Source organism: Pleuronectes platessa, chromosome 20, assembly GCF_947347685.1.
Source record: "Pleuronectes platessa chromosome 20, fPlePla1.1, whole genome shotgun sequence".
Lineage (NCBI taxonomy): Eukaryota > Metazoa > Chordata > Actinopteri > Pleuronectiformes > Pleuronectidae > Pleuronectes > Pleuronectes platessa.
Genome location: NC_070645.1, coordinates 3,175,924 through 3,201,463, shown reverse-complemented (window position 1 = coordinate 3,201,463; position 25,540 = coordinate 3,175,924). Strand labels below are relative to the sequence as shown.

The 25,540-nt window shown below is 42.4% G+C and overlaps 1 long non-coding RNA gene across 1 annotated transcript; it reads left to right on the top strand.

Annotated features, from left to right (window-relative positions):
* The first annotated feature begins 24,113 nt into the window (after window positions 1-24,113).
* On the top strand, window positions 24,114-24,795 carry LOC128426128 (uncharacterized). Its single transcript, XR_008333229.1, has 3 exons — window positions 24,114-24,184; window positions 24,260-24,435; window positions 24,517-24,795. It is a non-coding gene; the product is annotated as an uncharacterized LOC128426128 (long non-coding RNA).
* Window positions 24,796-25,540: the final 745 nt, after the last annotated feature.

The following is a 25,540-nucleotide window of genomic DNA, read 5'->3' as shown; positions in this document are numbered from 1 at the left end:
AAAACATGTATACAGTTTGATATTTTACTGATGTAGCTGCTTAAGATGAAGCACCTCCTATAGTCCTTATTTACAGTTTGGTTGTTTTTACCCCCCAAACGGTGTCCAGGTCACTTTTCTCATCTTTGAATCTGTGAGAAATATGGTCTAATTTGACCTCTTTGGGCTTTACCAAGTTATTTAAATGAAACCATCTGAAATATTTAGAGCGGAACAGACAGCTGCTATCGCCCTTGGAGCTAAGGAAGAGTTCATTTCCAAGGCTCAACATTTACATCTGCAAAACAAAAGTATCAATATTAGTGCTGCGGCTGAGCAGTGTGCGAAAAGAGAAGAGAAATATGGATGAAATGTTCCTCGCCTCAGAAACTGACCACTGTCAATTTGAATTTAATTGTAAAATTATATGAATTAATTCTACTATCACACTTGAGAATATTGAGCACAAAACTCCATGAAGGATCTAATACAACTCGCAAGGTTGTTAAAAGACAACGTGAATGTAGACAGGAGTTGTTTATGTTCAGCATCATAAATTATGGTAGTACTAAAATGGAGATCAAGGGGATTCATTTTACATGAGGAGTCTAGTGCTCTCTGTGTTAATTCTAAGTGTTTTCCTTTCTCCCGTGTGCTCACATGTTGCTTCCGTTCCTTTACGATGGAAACAGAGCCCTCTGAGATACACTGTGAAATAGCTGAGTAATCTTCCTGGATTGTGCGGCAGATCTCTGCCACATCCACTGGAGTGTTTACACCCTCTGATACCCAGTAATTACTACATCAGGACTCATTTGTCTGGGGACACTGCTGCAAATGGAACAGATGAAAGACTGAGGCGCTGAAGAATCTGTTAAACTCTGTCTGTGTGTGTGTGTGTGTGTGTGTGTGTGTGTGTGTGTGTGTGTGTTTGTGTGTGTGTGTGTGTGTGTGTGTGTGTGTGTGTGTGTGTGTGTGTGTGTGTGTGTGTGTGTGTGTGTGTGTGTGTGTGTGTGTGTGTGTGTGTGTGTTCTCATGGTTTTAGTTTTCTTCTTTGACGAAAATAAAATGTTCTGTTGTTGTCCCTATCAAAGCCATTTGTGTGTAGAGTCACCATGGTTACAGATGTCTATCTCTCATTACTGCAGCATCCCTGGGTTCAGCTTTGCAGTTGGATAACATCAGTGTTGTGATTTTTGTTCAGTGAACTCTAGGGGACAGTTGAATGGTAACTGCTGGAACGTACTTATTCCTTTTGACTGCAACAGGAAAGTGAGCCAGAGGAAATGCCGATGTGCTGCCTGTGTAATTCTCAGTAGATTGAAGATTAATGTAGTTCCTTGATATGTTTCTTCTAAGAAACATTGATATCAGATCAAATTAATAACTTTGTGTTTATTATCAAATTATTCCTTGTCTGTAAAAGACATGTTTTGGGCATCGGAGGAAAACTGTCTGCAGGTGTAGGTACGTTGTGGAACAAGACTTTGTTGGACTTTCCTTCCTTATTCATTGGCCAAAAAATGGTTTGCAGCCGATGTCCTCCTCAATGTGTTGCATGTTAATCCCCCTCTCCCAGGAGACTTTGCTGCATCACCGCTGCTCTCCCCCTTTCCTGCCTACAAAGATTGCCTTTGTGCCATAGCAACACAACATCCTGATTCTTAATTCTAATTGGCTGAAGGCTGTGTTACACGTTCATATCAGTACACAGCTCTGGTGTAGCAGCCTCATCAGCATCTTGAATACAGCTGGAGGGCGACTGGATTTCCCTGGTTACAGTCAACAGGAGGATGGGAATGTCATTAATTTGGCAGGTATTTGATCGAAAACCAAAATATTGGCATCATTTAATTTAATTTCAATTGATTAAAAGAATAATATTTGAGAAATAGGCTTCAATGATTCATCCTCGAGGGAGCGATAGGTGAAAATATATAGAATATAAAAAAGAAATACTAAATCCTTAATAGTGTTACAAAAAGAATAACAACAAGAAATAAAACAAAAAAAAGGACAAAAAAAGGAGGGAAACTATCTGCATAGGTTGTGGAATAAGACTTTGTTTCACCATCCTTCTTTATATACTAGCAAAAACATTTCTACATTATCAAGTATTAATATTAATATTATTATTTTTAACTGGTTCTGCTATCAGTAATTACACCATTACTTCCATAAATATCAATCTTACTGGTGACATTATAAGAACCAGTCTGGCGAGGGTTCAAACACGATTGTTCTTGGTCTCTCTCCACCTCTCCTCTCCCCTCTCTCATCTCTCCCCTCTTGTCCACCCACCTCTCCTCTATTCCCTATTGCTCAGCCCAACCGGTCGAGGCAGATCTACACCCACAATGAGTCTGGTTCGGCTGGAGGTTACCTTTAGTGGATCCTTACTATGTAAAGTGCTTTGAGATAATGTATGTTGTGCTATACAAATAAAATCTCATTGAATTCTGTCAAAGTTTTTGTTGAAGACATGAAGTGGTTTTAGTACACTTTTGTCTTTTGTAAATAAATGGGATATTTTTCCATTGTGGGAGGATTTTTCTTTGCCACGTTCGAGTCTAATCTCAGCAAAGAAAACAAAGTGAGGCGGTGTAGCGCATTTCAAAGTTGTCCAACAGAAAGCAGTGCTACAACAAGACCAACAGAAGCTCTGTCATTAGTTTCTATGATGAGGAGCAGGGGAGCTTTTTCTCTTTTCATATGAAAACACACTGTCGGAGCCAAAATGAAAAACCTGCTGAAAATTCAGTTCAAACACCCAATCATCGATATTTAATCTATTGATTTATATTGTAGCTTGTCAATACTTTTCCTGTTTACGCACATCCATTAATACACACAGACCCTGCTCAAACCAGAGTTGTGCACAGGAAGGAGCAGAATGAATATTGTCTAATTATGAATAATCATCAAAGATGTTGTCAGCATTGATAATGTTATTAATCAGAATGAATAATTACAGAGCACCAGTTCACTTAAAAACATCAATATTTCATTTGAATATGCAGTGAATATATATATTATATTCAAATATATAGATACACTGACTCTTAGAATTTATATTGCACTTCAATCAGTAAATACCTCTCATATATGCCACAGTATCAACAGACACAAGGTGTACTAAGGCAAAGTCAGAACACATGTGGTACAGATGCTCTCATTATATTACATGTGTTCATTCACTATCTCCATCACTACACACTCACACCGGGTCTCTCCCCCAGAGGATACACACACACACACACGCGCACAGACACACTATGATGAAGGCACCTGACTGAAATCAACAGTGAACACAGACTCACCCAGCGTAATAACCACAGCTTTAAGACAGGCTGCACTTCTAGCCACGATCTGGGTGTTTGGGCATTAAGGTGATGGCAGATACCAATATTCTTGTGTGTGGGAAGGGGGACCAGCTAAAACATGCCATTCAGTCTTGCTGCAAGGGAGAAACTCTATAATCATTTCACAAGACTGGATAGATCCTCACACCTCGGCAGTAACCCACTGACTCAACACTCTGCAATGCTCGAGCCCAGATCTGTCCTTCCACGTGTGTGATCCTCTATCGATCCTAGATATTCTGGTCTAAATTTAACAGGAAGCCAGTGTATTGAAGCTAATACAGGAGAACATGAACTATCTTCTTGGTTCTCATCAGGACACGTGCTGCAGCATTTTGGACAAGATGCAGAGTGTCTAACTACTTACTGCTGGAGTCTGAGAATAATAAGTTACAATCAAGTCTTGGGGAAATGAAGGCGTAGACTAACTTGTCTGCATCTTATTGCTGGGGCAACAGCATTTCAACTGCTGACAGGAAGAGACTGGACAGAATGATTAGGAGGGCCAGCTCGGTGCTGGGATACCTGCTTGACCCAGTGGAGGTGGTGGGACAGAGGAGGATGATGGATAAGCTGTCATCTTTGATGGACAACCAGTCCCACCCCCTTCAGGACACCATCACAGCACTGGGCCACATCTTTAGTTATAGACCCTATAATTCCTTGTATTTATAAGTGTTGCTTGTTTACTTATCATTACTTAATTGATGTCTATTCTTTTTTGACTTTTTGCCGTAACATAGCAAATTGTAGGACTGATAAGCGATTATCTTATCTCATCTCATCTTTAAGACAAGGCGTGTCTGATTTTTGAAATGTTACATAAGTATAAAGTAAGGAAATTAGATTTTAATGTGAATCAAAATCGTTGTATCATTAATGATGAACTCCGCCTACCTGCTTCAGTTTCCGGCTCCTGGGGTTGAGCTTTTGTTGTGCCTGCTGACGCTCACATCGTCATGGCTCACTGTAACTGCTATTATTACTAAGGTGCTACCTGTCCCTGTTTATGGAGCCAGAGTGCGTCACGTGATCTCACTTTGGCCTCATTACCAAGTGGTCCCCCCCCCCAGCATCTGTCTCAGCTGCCGGTGTCTGATCAGGTGCTGTCCATGGTGCTGAATATAAAACAGCCCATTTTAGTGCCACAGCTGACAGACAGTGTGAAGCCCTTCACCAATACACATAAACATCAAGAGAGAAACATTTTATTTCGGTCAATCAGCAGGTATTGTTAGATGAGAGGGTTGATAATGCAGCACACAGTTGGTGTCTTGCTCATGAAATACCAGTAGGGATCAGATCAGGAACACAGGGATGTCATCTTCAGTGGAAATTATTGCATTCATTCAAAGAGTGAAAACAGGGAAACCCAGGAGTAGAAGCATGGCAGAACACTGTCAGGAAAAATAACTAACTAATAACAAAATAAAGTAGATGGACAGATTAAAGACCAAAAAAAAGTGACGCACCTTTACTATGTTTTTATAAACATTATTTACACTGAGAATAGTTTAATCTTCACCTTTGTTCATTTTTAAATGTTTTCTTTTCCTGTTCAAAGATCAATAATATTAATGTAGTTGAATTATGATCTAGGTATGATCCTTTCTGTTACTGCTTTAATGAGCATTTTTACTTATTTCATCTACTTTATATAACCTGTGTCTTTAAACATATAGTTAAATAATTAGTATTTTCCCAAATTCACTGTGAATAATGTGCTTATGTGCTTGATGTGCAAAATACTGCAAGAAAACACTAAATAGTGCAAGAGATTGCTAAACATTGTGTTTGAACGCAAAATGAATCCAGAGGAAACAAAAAAATAATCAGAGGAACTCAGAATATTACTGGAGAATGCAATATAATATTAGAATCCAAAACTTGTGAAGGGATGTAAACTTACTCCTGGAATCGAAACCTATGAATTAGCAGCTCTAGGTATAAATGATGATTATTTTTATTAAGATATGTTGAATGTGTGTGTGTTGGCGGCTGGGGGTTGGGGGAGGCTGGGAAAGGGGCGTGGATTCAGGCAGCATCACAGACTAACGCAGACTCCATCACACCGTCAATCTGTGTCCGTGGAGCCGTGGGAACGTCACCGGGCTGCGGGGTCCTGTCACCGTGTGACTCCGTGTCGGACCTCTGGATGGTATGCGTCTCTGACACCGGGATGAAACGGACGTGGTGATAAAGGAGCGTCTCTCCTCATCCTCCTCCTCTTCCTCCTCGTCCTCCTCTTCGCTTCCTCTCTTCCAGAAGCGGAGCTCGGCTCTCACCCTCCTCCCGGCGGGGACATGAGGAATCCGGTGGCCGGTGTGGCGCTGACCCTCTGGTTCTTTGTGGAGGTGAGAGCTTCTGGTTCACTGGGTCCTGTGTGTGAGAGCTGTGATTGATGAAAGGTCATGAGATCAGAAGTGGTTTGGTTGGAGGTTATCGCTCTCTACCCTGAGATGCGGCTCGGTATTGTCTCCCCGGCGCTGCTGTGTGCCAAACTCAATTAAAATTCTACACAATTAAATTTTCCCTCAATCAGCGCGCAGATGTCACACATCCTCGGGGACGAATTTGTATCTTATTCACTCAAATGGCATCTTCTGTGAGATTCGGCGTGCGTGCGATCCACAGGGGAACACCGCACGTCAATGAAATCGTAACTTTTAGATCGGCTGATGCTGCCATTTAGATTGGGAATGCAAGTGCCTGCATTGAGCACGAGGACAAAAATAGAGATAAGAGAGGAGGTCATGCTGCTGGATTAATGTGCAGGTAGAGGAGAGGACTGGAGAACACTTCTGTGTGTCTTAGCCTCTTATGGAGCACTGTTGGCTGAGAGCATCAGAGAAGAGCAGGTACCAGAGTCACCTGAGATCATGTCATCCTTTGTCTTTGTACCCAGACCCTGTAATCACTCTCCAGGTTACTGGGCCTGTAGGACACTCACACACTCACACAGCAGGTATAAGTATAGGCAGGAGGCTGAATCCGATTGTAGGCAACGATAATTCATTGTCATTTCCTCCTATTACATTTTATTTTGTGTTATTTCTTTCGATTTGTCCAACCAGCGTCTAAACACAAATGTTTCATTCATTTGTGAGACTTTTGCAGCCACAGAAGGAATCCTTTCATTCTTAACCCTCTTTACCATTCTTTCAAAACGAGTGTACTGTTCAATTATGGTTCATATTTCATTACTTGCTTTATTTTACAGGTTCTATGATTGTAGCACAATGTGGTTACAGTCTCCACTCTTCCTGTCTGTCCTGTATCTCTGACTTCCATGTCTGTTCATGTATTATTAATTCTCAGCATTATTATTTTATTTCGTTCAGCTGACTTAGTGAGCACATCCATTTTGAATGGGAGCAGGCAGCCTAGAGGGAATCCAGCCCTTAGACCTTGTTTGATAAGTGGCTCGGACGACCTGCACATCTGAGCCGAGCCGGCTGATGTTTCGGGCTTGGACAAGGAAAGGAAAAACACCTTTTGTATGTCTTCTTTGGTGTAACGGCCCCTGTAGCGCTCAAAAAGATGATTTCTACAGATTTAATAATAAACGTGGTGCTCTCAAACATTGTAAGTACGTTTGTAATGTATAACTCAGTGTGTGCTGTACAAGCCAGGCAGGTTTATATTGATTTCATTATAAGTGTCGAACTTTGGAGCTGTGACACGTTAAGCGATTTCTTTGCATAGAAATGACGGAGCTTTCCTGCTGGACTAAGAGATGATGGATGGACAGTATGAATTCCAACACTTATCGATTGGGTTAAATAGAAAATAGAGAACAGTGATATTAGGTCTAATGACAGTGGTTTCCAGCCATTTTGCAGAACTCCAGTGCAAGAGAATACAGCGCACAGATTTAAATGGTTTCTAAGTGTTGTGACGTGAGGCAGAAATGGATGATGATCTATTCAGGATCAAGTTTTTCTATTCCATGGTGTCTGTGCCTCATGAGGTGGAGAGGGATGTTCACTAACCATAAGGTTGTCGGTTCGATGCTAGGGTCCTCCAGTCGGCATCTGTGGGCAAGATACTGAACCCGGAATGGCTCTTTATGGTTGTGCAAAGTATGTGATGGTAAAAGTGCTGTGTATATAACTGCTGGTGAAGTGCTATATAAATGAATCCTGGGACCATTTCCATTTACCAGAGAGGGCTAAATATTGTCAAGCCATGACTGTCTCTCCCTTGCGTGAAGTTGGAATCTTTGATAGGAATGGAAAATATCGAATCTGAGTACAGAACAGCCATTCTTAACCGACAGTACGTACAGATAGTACGCACGTATTCTCCCAATATGAGAAAGTGATGTCTGCTCTCATTTGAAAAATGTATTCATAGGTATCGTGGATCGTGATGGCAGTTGATTACAACTAGATTAAATATTGATATAGTATTGGCTATATTGCTATCATTACAATTGTCATACATTTTTTGACGTATTTTGTATCAATACATGTCTCCATTTATGTTAGACACTGTCCTTTCTCACGAATCTGGTAAATATTGTTATTTTTGTGATGTGCTCTCTTACTCGTGACATCTTTGCACTTCTGTCCGCCTCGGGAAAGAGATCCCTCACATGAGACTCTCTGAGGTTTCTACATATTTTTTTATTTTTATTTTTCCTTGCTCTTGCTGGGTGTTAAGGGCAGAGAATGTTGCACATTGTTAATCCCTGTGAAGCAAATTGCTATTTTTGAATATGGGCTATACAAATAAAAATGTCGATAAAAAAACGATTACAACAGTATTCATGGCAAGTTGCAGTATAGTGAGTCTGATCACTTACAGATCAGTGGTATTTTATGAACCTGATTGAATAAAGGATTGTGCGTATGTATGTGTTTATGTGAGTTTTAGCTTTTGTCTGGTTCCTGGTGTCAGAGAGGCAATACAACTGTCTGAAGCAGCTCAGCAGTGAAATTAACCATGGCATGGACCACTGATATTCTGATTCGGAATAACTTTGCACATTCAAACACTATTGAAAGAATTGAGGCTAAGGAATATTAAATACTGTAAAACTAAAATGGACGTAATCAGGGTACGAATGCATTATCTTGCAGAGCTTTCTGTTGTTTGTTTGTGCCTAGCTGTGTTTTCTGTCCTCTACACTACAAATAGTTGACTTTTTTGTCTCGTTGTTTTCACTTTGCTGGAGTGAATAATATTATAATAATGCCCTATGAGCCTACATAGGAAGAACGGGAAGATTAAAGACAGAGTTCAAAGTGCTGATGTCCCTCAAGTTTCTTTGACCCATGACCTTGATCGTTCTGTAACTCACCACTAATGATGAAGGTCCTCTGTCAGGCGCCAGGGCTCATTCCAACTGCTCTTTCCATGAACTGACCAAACTTTGTTACACTCTATAAAACTATTATTAACAGTGAGCCCGAATCATTCATCTTTGGGGGTGTACAATCAGATGGGTCAAGAACCCATCATTGTAGCACTTTACAGTAGAGCCATTCACACACACGGTCACTTACATCGTTCATATAATGGATGGAAAGGATTCCCATGGTAACCACTTTCACTCATTCATATACGGGAACTCATAACGGTGATGAATAGTACAAACTGTATATTTTCAGTCATTAAATAGCAACGTTCAGATTCTTGTGTACGACAGACAAAGGCTTCTACGGGCTCACAATACTTCCAATAACTGACACAGAGAACATGCTGAACACGCAGGTGAAGGGAGGAGTGGGACATAACAAGCATTTTGGCTCCATATCTATTCATCCCCTGGGATCAAACCGTTGACCTTCTGGTTATAGGATGACCCGCTTCACCCCCTGCCACTCTTTCTTCCAGAACTGGGTCGCGTGATAGGAGCCTGTCGAATCAGAGAAGGCTATGTCGTGGTGGAAAAGACACCATCAGCAAGGGGTTGTTTCCAAACATTTCTGTTTCTGCCTGTGGAGACTAGCACAGTTTTCAGACTAATGATAATATTTTTAAATTGATTTCACAGTATTTTCAGAAAATGTAAAAAACAAACAAATGTTACTGCTAGAGATGAAGCTCTGAGCAGAAGGCTAGCAAAAAAGTCAACAATAGATGCAGCTGAAAATCAACTGTTTGCAGTATTTCCCTTTTCCCTGATGGTATTAGTCCCATGGATCATCTGATTCGTGTGAATGGTGAAAACCTGCTGCAGAGAAAACGCTGTGTCTGGGGTTCTCATATTTTGGCATACATTTTTATCAGGCAAGATTATTGCAGTTTCCTGTTCAAACTGTGAATTAACACTGTGTTGCAGGTTTTTATGCTGTTAGTTATACCAATAAGATCGAATATGCATTCTGGTTATAAACTCAGCAGGTCCCTTTGTTCTAAGTGGTCAGTTGCCGTTGTGTTGTTTTCATGCTGGTGCTGGTTTCATATGGTAAGTCAAACCCAGAAGACACTAAATGTCATCTTTTGTATTGTATGATGTTTATGGGTCACTTCACTGCTGTAGCAAGGCTTTTAGAAACACTGACACTCTGAGCTCAGATCCCTCCTGTGCAATCCCACCCTGAGGTTTGACTAGTCTCTAAAAGAAGCCTGACATAATAAAAACACTCTTCAGTGCAGCAGTAACTGGCTCTTTACATTCAGAAATTAGAAGCTGACTGTAGAATAGGTCAAAAGGGTCCCTCAGTGTTAGTGGGTGTGTTGTTTATATCCCACTGACATATGTTCAAGTGTTCGTGTTTTTGTTACATTTGGTTTTAATGAATTATTTGATACAATAATAAAGTCTGAGAAGTCATAATTGACAACTGAGATGGACGTGATTGGTCAGGCTGGTGTATTTTGTATGAATTGTGGGACAACCAGGAATCAATATCAAAGAGGAAGGCCGTGAGATTGGTTACAGTGCTGGGCTCTAGGGGTTTTAATGGAATATATAACTGAGAGTCGTCTGGTACAAATGGTAAAATACATCATGATTTTAAATGACTTGGCCAAGAGGCAGCATGTTGATGGAAAACAGAAGGGGGCAAGGACATAGCCTAGGGGGACACCAGATCCCAGATGAGCTTATGAGGAAGCAAAGTTATCAACAGTGACTGAAAAAGGTCTGTTGGAGAGGTAGGAACGTAGTGGGTGGTTCACTTACTAGAATGTCGACAGTTCAATCCCCTTCTCCCCCATTCCGTTTGTCTACGTGTCCTTGGGCAAGAGACTGAATCCCAAATTGCCCCCAATAGACGATATGTAATAGAGGAAGTACCTTACAAAGAAGCACTGTGTGAAAAGGTGGATGGCAATACTAGAAAAGCACTCTGGAAATACATACAGTTTATATTTACAAAAGAATGCTATGATCCACAGTATCAAAAGAATCACTTCATCACTTTATCTGCATAGAGGTAATTTGTAATCTTATCAAGTGCCGTCTCAGACCTTTGATTGGAATTCGAGTATTGACTGTGTCTTGACTGGATTAAAATATATATAAAGCACAAAGTATTTGTCTCAGACCAATATTAGGAATTAAATCCTTTAGAAACAACTGCTCACCAACACATGCAGGCAGACTAACCTTTGCAGATTAACACATGTTCTTGTACATCACACCTCCCCCTGCTTCCCTCCACATCAGGCCAAACACACACTGACAATCAAATGATGCCTGTTGGCCTGTTGCTGCTCGCTAATGACAGAGTCGTCTGTGCGGTCAGCAGAGATCAATAAGACCGGAAGGAGAGGGATGGATGGATGGATGGATGGATGGATGGATGGATGGATGGATGGATGGATGGATGGATGGATGGATGGATGGGGGAGAAAAGAAAGGAGTGAAATGCATAGGAGCCAAAGAGATGAAACAGAATGATAGAGTCAGGCAAAAGTATTGATTGTGGAGGATAGAAGGGAGACGAATAGCCAGAAAAGTGGTCATTAGTATAAAAATCCAACGGATTTAGAATTTGTTCCTGGCACCATTTGGACCAGAGCCTATAATCTGCCTTGAAATCCAGGATGACACTATCAGGATTTGAATGCAGTATGATTCAAATCTAGTAAAAAACATCCTGTATTTTTAAATCACCCCACTCCTGTAACGCTTCAAGCCACAAAAATTCCATTAAATGTGAAGGCATCGGAGCCAAGCGGTATGCTGTAATGTTTGACTTTTCAAAGGGAGCTTCTGTATTGACCCATCTCCATTCACAATCTCATCTACAGCACCCCGCATCTTCAAAGGCAAAGCACTTCCTCATCGACACACACTCACACACCTGCTTCTTCTAAAGGTTTAATGTGCAGTGTAGAATCATTGGACTATTCACCCCTTTGAATATCCTCCGGTCGAACCACATCCGAGCTGCTTTTAGAGCGGGGAAACACTCTCTGGTTGCGTAACGGCCATTTTTGTCCTGTGGGAGCAGAGAGAGACAGTTCCCTCTCCTGTCAGCGCTTTCACTGGCCTCTAATTAGAGGAAGACAATGAACAGAGCTGGACAGTTTGCACTGCTGACAGAGTGCTGGGGATTGGATAACAATTAGGTCCCGACCATTGTAGATGGATATCAAGTCAACAATTGAAGAATTCAATCTTTATTTCAAGCAAGTGTTTCCATATTTTCATCCAAAACATATATTTTATTTTATGTACAACAGTTAGATCAAAGGGAAGGGCTGTGTTAGTATCAGAGGCTGTGTCTGCAGAAGCACAGAGGCCAGCGTTAGGATTTCACTGCAGCCAGAACAGTAGGCAAATTAATACAGAGAGAAATCAAGAGAAATGGACGGCACCAGCATTTAGTCAGTCTCTACGTTTACATCGACAGCAATGTTGTAACTGTTTACCTACAATCATATCCCCCTCCAGATGTTTGGTCATAACATTGGTGATCCTCTCACTTATTGCCATGATCAGGTCAAACCAAGGCTTTTGTTAAATTTTTTCAAAATAAATGACATTCTTATCAGCCTCAGAAATTTGCCTTAAGTGCTAATTAGCAAATATTAGAAAGCTAGGTAAGATGGTTAATATAGTAAACATACATAAAAATTGTGTTATTGTCATGAGTATGTTATAATACTGACAATAGTATGAAGCTAAAAGCACCACTGTTATACATGCAGCCTCTCAGACCTATTATAGTCTTGCTTTACACTCTTTCTCATAATATACCGACAGATTCACGTCATTAGATCTGCATTAGCTTCGCTCTGTTGCAACTCTCTGATCAGATGTTTTAATTTTTTATTACAGAACTTCACTTCTGAAATGTTGATGCTGTCATTTAAAATCAGGCTCATTAATCCAGCAGCTCTGAGATAGAAGACGGAGCAGATTGGTTTATTGGTCCTCAGATCGCGGCCCTTTGAAGATTAGATTACAAGCTTCCTGTGTGGATGGGATAACAGGACACAGTCTGGACCAATAGAGTGGATGTACTGTACATCGTCTGAGTGAAAGGGGACAGGAGGCTTTTCTCTGATCTTCCCGTTCTCCACCAGCAGCCTGACAAGTAAGCCATTGTGCCGGCATGTTGGAAGCCACCAAAACAACTCGACCCGCCCACAGCTCTGCTCTCCACACTGTTTCAGACACGTTGTGTATCACTGCTGAATGTAGAAGTTCGGACTTATGTTAGAGAGTTAAAAATTATTATAATACAATTCAATTTATAAGGGGTGCAAAAAGTAAGTAACTGATTGCTGGCAATCACATTCCTCCATCTTCCCTCTGCTCCTTCTCTATCAGCAGCTGTGGGTGTAAATTATTGAAGGGCAAATCCATATAGCTGCACTGTTCACTGATGAATGGTTAACAATAGCTAACTAGCTACGACTCACCAAGGACTGTGGCAAGAAAAACCCTCAGCTTCCTGTACTACAACCCAAACCCCAAAAACCACAACCTGCCAGTGTCAGTTTCACAAAAGGTGAAGACAGTGATTTTATTTACCATTGAAAGGCCTGTGATGCTCCCTGCAGGACTTCGCAATGAAAAACAGTTCATTAACAATTCACACAGAATGTAAGTAAAGAAGGACGATGCATCTCCGTTTCCACAATCCAGAAATGAAGCCAAAATATCCCAGGTACAAACGCTGCCATCTGGTGTATTTGAAGACTGGTTACACTTGACCAATCGTGAGTCAGTCTAACGCCGGGTTCACACCGGACGCGGAAGCGACGCCGAAGCGTGGCGTAAACGCTAATCCCTGGCGCGCCGGCGCTTGGCTGGTCACACCGGACGCGGTAGCGACGCCGAAGCGCTGCGCATTACTAATAATATCACATACTTCTGCTGTTATCAGCCTGTAGTAAAATCGGCATTTAATCATTTTTTTCAAGCATATACTTACTTGTTGCTCCAACATTAAGCAACAGCATCCCAACATGTGTCTTTTTTGGTGTTGTCTTTATACAACATATGCTGAGAATCAACAACTCAAGTTACTCCTCCACTTCAATGATTAATTTAATGTCATCCATGTTGAAGAACTTCTCCGCTGTTAGCTCCGGTAAATGTCGGGTGTCGAGGGTAAATTTCGTATTCTCCACTCAAGCCTATGTGGAGAATACGTAGCCCCCCCCCCCCTCTCTTTTTTATCTTTATGACTGCTTGTATGACTGTAGTGGATTGGCAGAGGGGGACATTTAATAATGTGGTTGGTAAAAGTGGTAAAATTAAAACTCCAAGACAACAGAAGGTGAATACAAAGTATGGGATGCATATTTGGTCATTTATATCATATAAAATATGTCATCTATATCGTTTAAAATCACTTTTCAGTGTGTTTCCTGTCGCGATACGCTCGCGTCAAGCGGAAAAAATAGACTCGACGCCGAAACGATCGCTTCACGGCGCTAGGCGGCCGCGGCACAACGCTACGCTTCAGCCTCCGGTGTGACCGGCACAAAGGTTTAACATGGGAGTGGATGGGAGCCAGAGGATTGGCGCTGCGCTTACGCCTCGCTTCGGCGTCGCTTCCGCGTCCGGTGTGAACCCGGCGTAAGTTTCACCCCATTTTGTAAAATAAAATGATTGAAACTATAGCAACTTTGTATACAGCCTATATAATAACGTGTTAATGTATAAAAAAAGGGATATAAATAATGGTAAATGGTTTTGTTTTTATATAGCGCTATTCTAGTCTTGTTTTACATTACAGTTTTACATTCATACAGTGCATCTAATCGCAGCACTTTGTTATTCTATGGGGGGCCATTCAGGGTTCAGCATCTTGCCCAAGGACACTTCGGCATGCAGATGGGTCAGACTGGGGATCGAGCCACCGACCTTCAGGTTAGAGAACAATTCCCCTCAGCCACAGCCGCCCTAACAAGAGAGCATGGCCTAGGGGATAGAGCGGGTGCTCTGCAACAAGAAGGTTGCCGGTTCAAATCCCACTCTATCCCATCTGCATGCCTAAGTGTCCTTGGCAAGATACTGAACCCCCAAATGGCCCCTCATAAATGCTGAGTGTTTTAAAAATGTAAGTCGCTTTGGATAGAAGCGTCAGCTAAATGACATGTAATGTAATGTAAAACAGTTAGTCTCATACATCACTATATCTTTTAGGATTTTTTTTTAATCTTTGCATCTTGTCAGTAATATAGTGTAGTTACATCAACATATGATGCACAGGCCTTAAAAAACTATAAACTTAAGATCCACGCAATTATTACAAAACAATGCTATAGGTAGAATCAGAGGCTGTGGCTCAGGGGGTAGAGCGGGTCGTCCTCTAACCAAACGTTGGTGGTAATTGACAATGTTCATGTAACTGAGGAGAGCTGCTCTGAGGGAATGAGAGGCCGCTGCACCTGCAGATGATACTCCAAAAGAAAACTGTAATCAGTTTACTGGGCTACTTCCTTAATCCTGAGGGATTCTTAATCACGTACTGGAGTTAATTGAGTTTAGAGCAGAAGAAAAGGATATGACTAAATGTCAGTTCAACTTCATAACCATATGAAATCCATATTTGGATCAAAGCTATGTCCACACTAATACTTCACTCCATCCAAACAAGCATTTCAGCTTTATATATATCAGAAAATATCTGAAAATTGTATTACTGTGGGTGTCGCCATTTAAACCTCAGTTTAAATGTTTCATTCCTGAAAAAATGTCTCCATCTTAATGGAACGTGATGATGTGCGTGCCGCCTCCCACCCTGAGGCACAACACATCCCTCCAGTCTCATCCACTTCATTTAGCACGCTTTCCTCTCTTTCCTTCCTTCTGTCTTTCTCTCCGTCTGTCCCTCAACTCCTTCCCTCACTCCTTCCGTTTGCAGGACCCAGAGTGATAAAGCCTTAAAACCCTTTATGTCACTTACTAAGCAGGGTGTTTTCACAAGAGATCATTTCAAAAGCAGTTCGTTAAAGGCGCTCCCCAGCATGTCAGCATTAGTGCTCTGTGTATTGTGAAGTGGAGCCAGTAATGGAAGAGAGGGGATCAGACTCAGAGGATGCGGGGGAATCCTCATTGAGAGCACTGCTCTGCACTTTATTCTTGTTCTGTTGCAATTTCTACAACAAAACAATATGATACAATAGATTGATTCCTTCCTGGTTTTGATGAGTAAGATGGAACTGTTTGTAGGACTTTTACAACCCACCAACTATAGGATCATTTTTTATTACGATGATGGAAAGGTCTCCTATAGCCTTGGTCTTTCCGTGTGAAGTTATCTTTGTCGATGCAAGCTTCTTTTCACAATTTCAAGATGTATTGTCCAGTTAAAGTGTAGTTGACAAACAAAGTGCCGGGACTTTGAATGGACTGTTAATGGTTTGTGTTTAGAAAGAGCTTTTCTAGTCTTTTCGACCCCTCAAAGCACTTTACCGAGCAAACCATAATTTCCCATACATTCCTACAGCCGTCAGGGGCAATTTGAGGTTCAGTATCTTGCCCAAGGACACTTCATCATTCGAATACTAGAGGAGCTGGGGAATGAACGATTACCTTCTGTTTAGTGGACGACCCCCGCTGTGTGAATGTGAATGTGTTGATGTGACTCTTAAAGCAAAGCATTAAGACCATCAAATCGTTATATGAATGATTCCATTTTCGGTTTATGTTGCCTCATACCAGAATGGGCTTCATGCAAGAGGCTCAGAAAAGCTTCCTGTGAATTTTGAAGGATCCTAACAAACTATGAATAGTCTGTGTCATTACAGTTTTTCACAATTGTTAACACACGTTTTTCAAAACAATAACGGCTTTCTCAAAACTGCACACAGACAACTGAAAACCTCACACACAAAATGCTAAACCTGACACTCCCTTTGCAAGGTGATCCTTTGCCATCAAATCTCTTACCTGTTCACAAAATGGAACTCGTGTTTTCATTTGGTACACACAGCCATATTTTTAAATGACACACACATATCATTCATTGGGAACACACAACTAAGCATTTGCTTGCACACTACCAAGCATTTACAGCACACTGTAGTGCAAAACTGAAAACACAATCATCAAAATGGAACATACCATATGAATGAATGAGCCATTTCTCCTTTTGTAAAATGTCTCAGTTTAGGCCTACTTTTTTCATAGTCAAACATAAAACAGCACACAAATATGCAGCATAAAAAGGTTTATTTCGGTACACACAGAGAACAGTACAGAACTGTAAACCGGCCTACTCAACCCCCCCCCCCCTTCACAAAAATTACAGTTTTTCACAATCGTTAACACACGTTTTTCAAAACAATAACGGCTTTCTCAAAACTGCACACAGACAACTAAAAACATCACACACACAATGCTGACAGGCCTCGACACTCACGTCGCCACAGGCCTCCTCCATGGCCTGGAGCAGTGGGACCCGGTCCTGTGGGTTCCGTTCATATACCTTCCACCTCCAAGCTGAAAATAATTCCTCAATGGGATTCAGGAAAGGAGAATAAGGTGGAGGGTATAGAATGGAAAAATGTGGGTGGTCCTGGAACCACTCCCGCACTTGAAAGCTCACATTGTCCCGGATGACAACGTGATTGATCCACTGTGGGTCATCTGTCTGGTCAGGTGGTACCAGCAGGTCATGCAGGCCATCCAGGAAGACGAGGAGACGGGCAGCGTTATAGGCCCCGAGGTCAGCATGACGGTGCAACATCCAATGGTGATTCATTGCAGCACACATTGTGATGTTCCCACCACGCTGGCCGGGGACCTCAACAATGGCCCTCTGGCCAATGACGTTTCTGCCCCGTCACCTCCTCTTCACCAGGTTGAATCCCACCTCATCAATAAAGATGTACTGGTACAACACATGAGCTGTGTCATGCTCCTGGATCAGCATGAGAATGCAAGTTACAATATGGACACAGAGAGGTCAACACAGTGGGCTACAGTGAGACACTGTAGAAAAGGAACAATATGGGATGACAGGTACAATACATGCATGTGTCAGTGCTGAATGTACGGTACTTACAAGCACAAACTCTCACCATAACTCCTTGATGCTGTCTGTGTTCCGTTCGAATGGGACCCTGAAAACTTGTTTCATCAGCATGGCATTCCTATGAAGAATACCGTCCAATGACGGTCTGGACGTTTTGTAAATGTAGCATGGTCAGCCAGGATCCTAGTTTTTATTTGTCTGAGTGTGATAGAGTTGTTCTCACGAACCATATCTACAATTCCAGTCTCCTGTTCGGCTGTGTAAATGCTGTGAAATTGCTCAACAGACCTGAATGTTTAGAGATTTGAGTATTTCTGTCAGACAACTCACGTTTGATCATGTAATATATTTATTACAACAGATTTAGTGTTTGGCGTCTAGGCTCCAACTTAATCACTCCCCCATATGATTACACAGGAATGATGGGAGTGATGAGCAAATACTTGTAACCCCCCGTTGGAGCCTACAGGTGGATGCTGGGCCTACAGGTGGATGCTGGGGTGGTGGAGGGACTGTAGCAACAGGTAGCCATACTGCAGCAGCAGTGCGAGCAAGAGGGGTTGATGGGAAATGTCTCTCTGGTTAAATAGACCACCTGATAAGGTGGGTGTGTATTATAGATGGTTGTGGAGATTGAGGTATATCACATGATGTATGTCACATGATGTATGTCACGTGATTGGCGCAGCGCAGCTCGAGTTGCCTGCCAGAACTAGCTCGCAGGCGTCGCCATATTTCTGTCAGACAACTCACGTTTGATCATGTAATATATTTATTACAACAGATTTAGTGTTTGGCGTCTAGGCTCCAACTTAATCACTCCCCCATATGATTACACAGGAATGATGGGAGTGATGAGCAAATACTTGTAACCCCCCAAAACTGCACATAGTCGGAGCCTGACGTACGGATCGGTATCTGCTATGTGTGCGCCATTCACCGCTGCGGTGTGGCCATTCTCCGTAGGGGCATTAGCCTGCAGGAGAATATGCTAACTAGTGAACCTGTTATGTGAGCCATTCACCGCCGCGGTGTAGTCATTCGCTGTAGCCAAATTGTCTGCGGGGGAATATACTACCTGGTGAGGTTCCCTATACGGGAATATAGTGAACTTGGCACATGGCAACATATGCACCGGAATTTCCCCTTTAAGCCCAGCAAACCACCTGAAATGTAATAAAATAATCAGTCTGCAAAGCACATACAAATTATTCACTCACATGTTTTGTTTGTATCGCCAATATTCAAAACATGATTCGTTTCATCGGGCTTAACAAATGCGACATCCTGTCCTTAACCCTCGACAAGAGTAAGGAAAAACTACCAAAAAACCCCCATAAACAGGGGAAAATGTAGAAACCTCAGAGAGAGCCACATGTGAGGGATCCCTCTCCCAGGATGGACAGGAACAGATGTATGCCACGGCAAGGGTGCAATGAATCCCTTGGCATCGTTTGCATTGTATCGTCAACATTTGAGGGGATGAAGGCGCGCCGAAACATGCCTGTGACTACCCCGGACGCAGAGACGTGATGGATCCCGAGATCTGACATGCAACAAAGGATTTATGCAGCAGAGAATACATATTAAAACATCAAGGCTGCAGATGATGTTTGAGAGTCAATATTCCTTCTTGTGGTGTCCAACATAGCATGAATAGCATTGATGATGGAGTGTTGCAGTCCTAGCGGTGCCACATCTTAGTAAGTGCGGGGACAGCATCCAGGTGTTAGGCCTCAGCTCTGGCAGGGATGGCGAAGCTTTGAGGAGATCTCGTCATGCATTTTCGACCATTGATGTTTGAAGAGGGATGCAAGCGTTTGATCATAGAGGAGAAAGAACAGAAAGCAGTATTATTCTTAACAATGATAATTCAGAAGTCTCGACAAGATCTATCAGACTTTTTGTGAACATGTGTTCTTCTAAGACTAGAGAGGATAAGGTCATGTAGAGGATTAAATAAGCGTCCTTGTCAGATTTCCTATTAGACTGCTTCCGTTATCGTATACTCTGACTCACCTTGACAACAATTTAGTAATAAGGAAATATAAAGCCAAGGTAAATGTTAGGTAAGACTGTCATCATTGAGGATCCATAGCTTTTCTATTGTAGCAGCATTGACACATGACAAGGTTATTGGTTCTTGATCTATTCACTGTTCTGTAGGAATTGGATGAATACCATGGGGTCAAGACGCTCTGGTATGGTTGGACAGATGGGATTTCCCTCTGCTTAAACAGACCGCCTAATGCGGTGGATGAGTGCTGTGGCTTATTGTGGCAAGTGAAGTATGTCACCTGATATATGTCACATGATTTATGTCACCTGATGTATGGCACATGACTGAAGCAGCGCAGCTCGAGTTGCCTGCCAGAGCTAGCTCGCTGGCTTCGCTCCATTTCAGTCCGACAACTCACGTTTGATTATTTATCTTATTTATTACGATATTTATTATTCACAGTAGAACATGTTTGTGTTTGGCGTCTAGGCTCCAACTTAATCACTCCCCATATGCTAACACAGGAATGATGGGAGTGATGCGCTAATACTGTAACCCCCCAACACTGCACAGATTTGGAGCCTGACGGATGAATCGGTATCTGTTATGTGTGCGCCATTCAACGCCGCGGTGTGGCCATTCTCCATAGGCGCATGCCTGCTGGAAAATATGCTACCCAGTGAGCCCTTTTATGTGTTCCACGCCACTGCGGTGTGGCTATTCTCCATAGGCGCATGCCTGCTGGAAAATATGCTACCTAGTGAGCCTGTTATGTGTTCCACGCCACTGCGTTGTGGCTATTCTCCATAGGCGCATGCCTGCTGGAGAATATGCTACCTAGTGAGCCTGTTATGTGTTCCACGCCACTGCGGTGTGGCTATTCTCCATAGGCGCATGCCTGCTGGAGAATATGCTACCTAGTGAGCCTGTTATGTGTTCCACACCACTGCAGTGTGGCTATTCTCCATAGGCGCATGCCTGCTGGAGAATATGCTACCTAGTGAGCCTGTTATGTGTTCCACGCCACTGCGGTGTGGCTATTCTCCATAGGCGCATGCCTGCTGGAGAATATGCTACCTAGTGAGCCTGTTATGTGTTCCACGCCACTGCGGTGTGGCTATTCTCCATAGGCGCATGCCTGCTGGAGAATATGCTACCTAGTGAGCCTGTTATGTGTTCCACGCCACTGCGGTGTGGCTATTCTCCATAGGCGCATGCCTGCTGGAGAATATGCTACCTAGTGAGCCTGTTATGTGTTCCACGCCACTGCGGTGTGGCTATTCTCCATAGGCGCATGCCTGCTGGAGAATATGCTACCTGGTGAGCCTGTTATGTGTTCCATGCCACTGCGGTGTGGCTATTCTCCATAGGCGCATGCCTGCTGGAGAATATGCTACCTGGTGAGCCTGTTATGTGTTCCACGCCACTGCGGTGTGGCTATTCTCCATAGGCGCATGCCTGCTGGAGAATATGCTACCTAGTGAGCCTGTTATGTGTGCCATGCCACTGCGGTGTAGCTAATCGCCATAGGCGCATGCCTGCAGGAGAATATGCTACCTGTGAAACGGTGATGCGCACCATGCACCCCCGTGGCGTGGTCATTCGCTGTAGGCACATTGTCGCGGGAGACTATATACTGCCTGGTGAGGTTCCCCCCAACTGCACTGGCTGTAGGAGAATATATTGTGAACTTGGCACATGGCAACCTATACCCCAGAATTTAACACTCTAAGTCCAGCAAACCACCTGAAATGCTGGCAATCATGGACAATCCGTCTCACCCCTCCACAAAACACTGGACAAGCTAAGGAGCAGCTTCAGCCAAAGACTCATTCAACCCCGCTGCTCTAAGGAACGATACAGGAAGTCGTTCCTCCCAACCGCAATAAGACTGTACAACGCATCTACCTCTGTCAGAGCCACCATCACTGAACTAAACTAAATATACCTGTCTCAATTCATCATTTTATACAATAATATTGTCTTTTGCACACTCTGTCTACATATTCTTACACTCATAGTACATTATATTATCTATTGCATCGCCAAATACTTATATCCGTACTATATATTATATCATACTCTTTGTATATTCTTTGTATATATAAGTCTATATACACATATTTATACATGTGTACATGTTATTATTATTATATTTGACTATTATTATATATACTGTTACTGCTATTATTACTATATACTGCTATTATATTGGTATAATTACTATCATATATAAATATATATTATATATACTATACAATTTTTTATATACTATCTAACAATAACATTACCATCATATCATCAGTACTATTACCATCATCTGCCACTGCACCTTATCTACCTATTTATCTTGTGTTTCTGTTTTTATTCTTTCTACCTCAATATTTTATTCTATTGTATTTTATTCTAATCAAATGTACCGGCTGCTATGACGACTTAATTTCCCTTCGGGGATGAATAAAGTAATCTATCTATCTATCTATCTATCTATTTACAGACCTCAGAGTGACAAAGGGAGCCACAACAACTAGGGCTGCACAATTAATCGAATTGCATGATCGTCAGCGATATTGACATTTAAAATGCGTGCTTTGCTACATATCAAATCAAGCGCTTTCTCGACTAACATTCGCTAACCACCAGAGGGAGAACAAAATGGGAGTTGTCATGCACGCACCCTGCAGCGGTAGCCAGAACAACGTTTTGTCTGCAGCCAGTTCCGGTATTTCTTAGAGAGTAGAGACAGAGAGTAGCCAATCACGGTGTCGTGTGAAAGGTAAATCAATTATCAGGAGCAGAAGGCGAGGAGCTAGTCCTTCGAAAAGGATCATCAACCGTTGTATGGTAGTTTTGGAATTTAGGGCAAGTGATGATAACCAAGAACAAATCATGCCAGAGTGCGTTTAGAGTTGTGTTTGCGCCGCATAGCAATACATCTACCTTGTTTAACCACCTGAAAAAACGACCCACAAACCATAGTACATCAAGTGCATCAAGGCCAAAACTAACATTACCTCCCTGAATCTCCGTCCATGTCCAACGTCAACAGAGAAAACCATAAACGACCATGCATGGTGCGACAGCGTATCCATCCCCTTCCCGAAGACACACTGGAATAACTGATGCGATCGCATTTCATTTGGCCAAAGACATGTGTCCAATAAATACTGTGAGCAATGATCAAGCACAACAATGGAGCCGTACATGTCCCTGACAATTCACTGCATTGATTGTAATTTGCAATGAAGAGTCGATGCTTACAGACGTCATTTTTTCCCATAAGAACCGACAGGAGAGTCGATTGCCCAGGACCTAATGAAAGATGTGTACATTAGCTGGAATGTAGCACAACATGGAAGTGAAGCAGTGTTCTTGTGCCTTTAAACATGAAAATGCTATAAAAATATATTGTTCCTAAAATGTATGAATAATCATGATATTAATATTGATCTAAATAATCGTAATTATGATTTTGGCCATAATCATGCAGGCCTTACGACAACGCTGCGCACAGAAGTGTTGTGGTGTCTTGACACAACAGTAAACCACCACTCTCTCACATCCAATGAAGGATGTCCAGAATTTTCTGGTGCACTTCCTCAAAGTGCACCAGATTGTAGTTGACAATCCGAAGACAAAATAGTTGCCCGCGAATTTAATATTCGATCATTCGTTAGTTACCTCATGCGCGTGTTATTCGCGCAGCTGTAATAGACTTTGTTTTACCGGAGGTGCTGATGGAAGTAGCTGAGGAGTGAGCCATCTCGCTCCCTTCCTATCCCTGAAACTCGGGCATGTGCAATGCGATAAATATAGCACATGGCACGTCCGTTGCGAAATCATCGCATGCCAGAAGTCATAAGAAAGTCATATATATAGTTATATATATGTAAGTTATTTACAATTATTGCATTCAACATCTATGAGGGCCCACCACCCTGCACAAGATTGAACCCCAACCCTTGGTTGGAGGAAGACCACTCCACCCACATATATATTATATTATATAATTGAAAGTTTCCGGAATAACAAAACATATTACCTGCTAGCATTTGATTCCTTTGGGAAAGGTACTGTTGTCAGGAGACAGAAGCTTCAGACCCATGGCTGGAGATTGGACTACAACTCCCATAATCCTGCTGGAGTGACATACCAGGAAGTACTATAACACGAGCCGGTCCCGTAATTTTGTTTACATCACGTGCAGGGAAGATGGCGTGTGATTCCAGCCTGAATTGTTTCATTTGTAGCAGGATGGGCCTTTAATTAGTGCTGCAGTACCGGCCCATCACGGTTGGTTGCGCTGTCTATAAAGGTGAGTGGTTGTGCACTGGGAGCCCTCTTGCCTTGAAGCTCCAGACTGCCCCGCCTCCTGTTATCACCGCACCTGGCCGCCTCACCTGGTCGCCTTTTGTTAGCTGGGTCGTGCAGCTCGCCGTTGTTTGGTATGTAGTAGTTGTTTGCGTCTGTGTACCTTCTAAACTTTGCACAAGTCCTCAACACTGGCTTCCATCCCTCAGGCAGTTCCGGGTCTTCCTTCTCCCGTATCGGCCCCAATTGTAGGGCATGCGAGTGTTTTCCTCCTCTGCCGGTTGCAGCGGGGAGCGATCAGCTGATCGATCGAGTTGCACGTAATTGTGCTGCTCGATGCAAGCGATCTCCTTCCTCCCCTTTGATGTTCATTCAACTCCTGACGGTATGTGGATAAGATGACGTTAACTCAAGTTACCACAGTTGTTGTTCAGCTTCTAGAACAAATGTATTTTTTCTATGGCAGGGTTGACGTGTGTGTGGGCGGTTTCTGCCAGCACGTTTTTCCCCCCCCTCTTCACGCTGCTGTTGGCCGGCTGCTGTTTTGCCCACTGGCTTATATAGCCAACACATCCATCCTACTCTGCATCTCCTACTGTGCTGTACCTACCACCGAGTATGGTGACTGCTGCCTCATCCTCAGTCTCATCTTAATCTATTCAGTTAACCGACTTCTAACTGATCTTATTGATGATATTATTTGTGTTTTGTGGTTTGCTTTGCATGTTTTTGGTTTAATTCGTTTTCTTAGTTATTTTGGTTTGGCTTAATTGCTTTACCTATTTATTTGGATTTATCAGTTTGGATAAATCTCTATTACTTTTGATTTAATTTCTTTGTTAGTTTTCTTTTGTTTGCATTTATTGAGTTTATTTGCCCTCCCTTATTTGTATTTTGTGTTGTGTGTGTGTGTGTGTGTGTGTGTTCGCTTTAGTGTGGTTGGGTGAACATATTTTATTGCGAAGTCATGTTTAAAGATTGTATATATTAATTAAAAGGAATTGAAATTGTATGTTGGACCCAGTCTCAAGCTTTCATTAGTAATGAACTTGTGTGCTTTAACTTTAAGGTTAATCTAACTCTCCAGGTGAAATTCCTGGGGTGGCGTTGCTGGCAATTTGTCACTAGTTCAACTAAAACTTCATCTTATTGAAGCCATTAAACGTCGAATGCCACATTTGGCGTTGTTGGCAGGATCTTTACTTTTGGAAAGCAGAGACGTGTGGTCCAGTTCCTTTATATAATTTGTTTTGTTTATTTTAATAGTCCCCAGGGTACATATTTGATGTAGAGGTTTTGAATTGTGTTTAGAGGCAAAACAGCAGCTTGGCCTTTCGTGGTCCGCAGAGTCCCGGTGAGGATCCAGTGGTGGGGTTGTTGTGTTCTAGTCTGACTGTAGTGTTAGTTATGGATGTAGAGCTGCAGGAGTTGAGGGAGCTGGTGGCGCAGTTAAAGGTGGACAATGAGAGGTTGCGGCAGGAGCAGGCTGT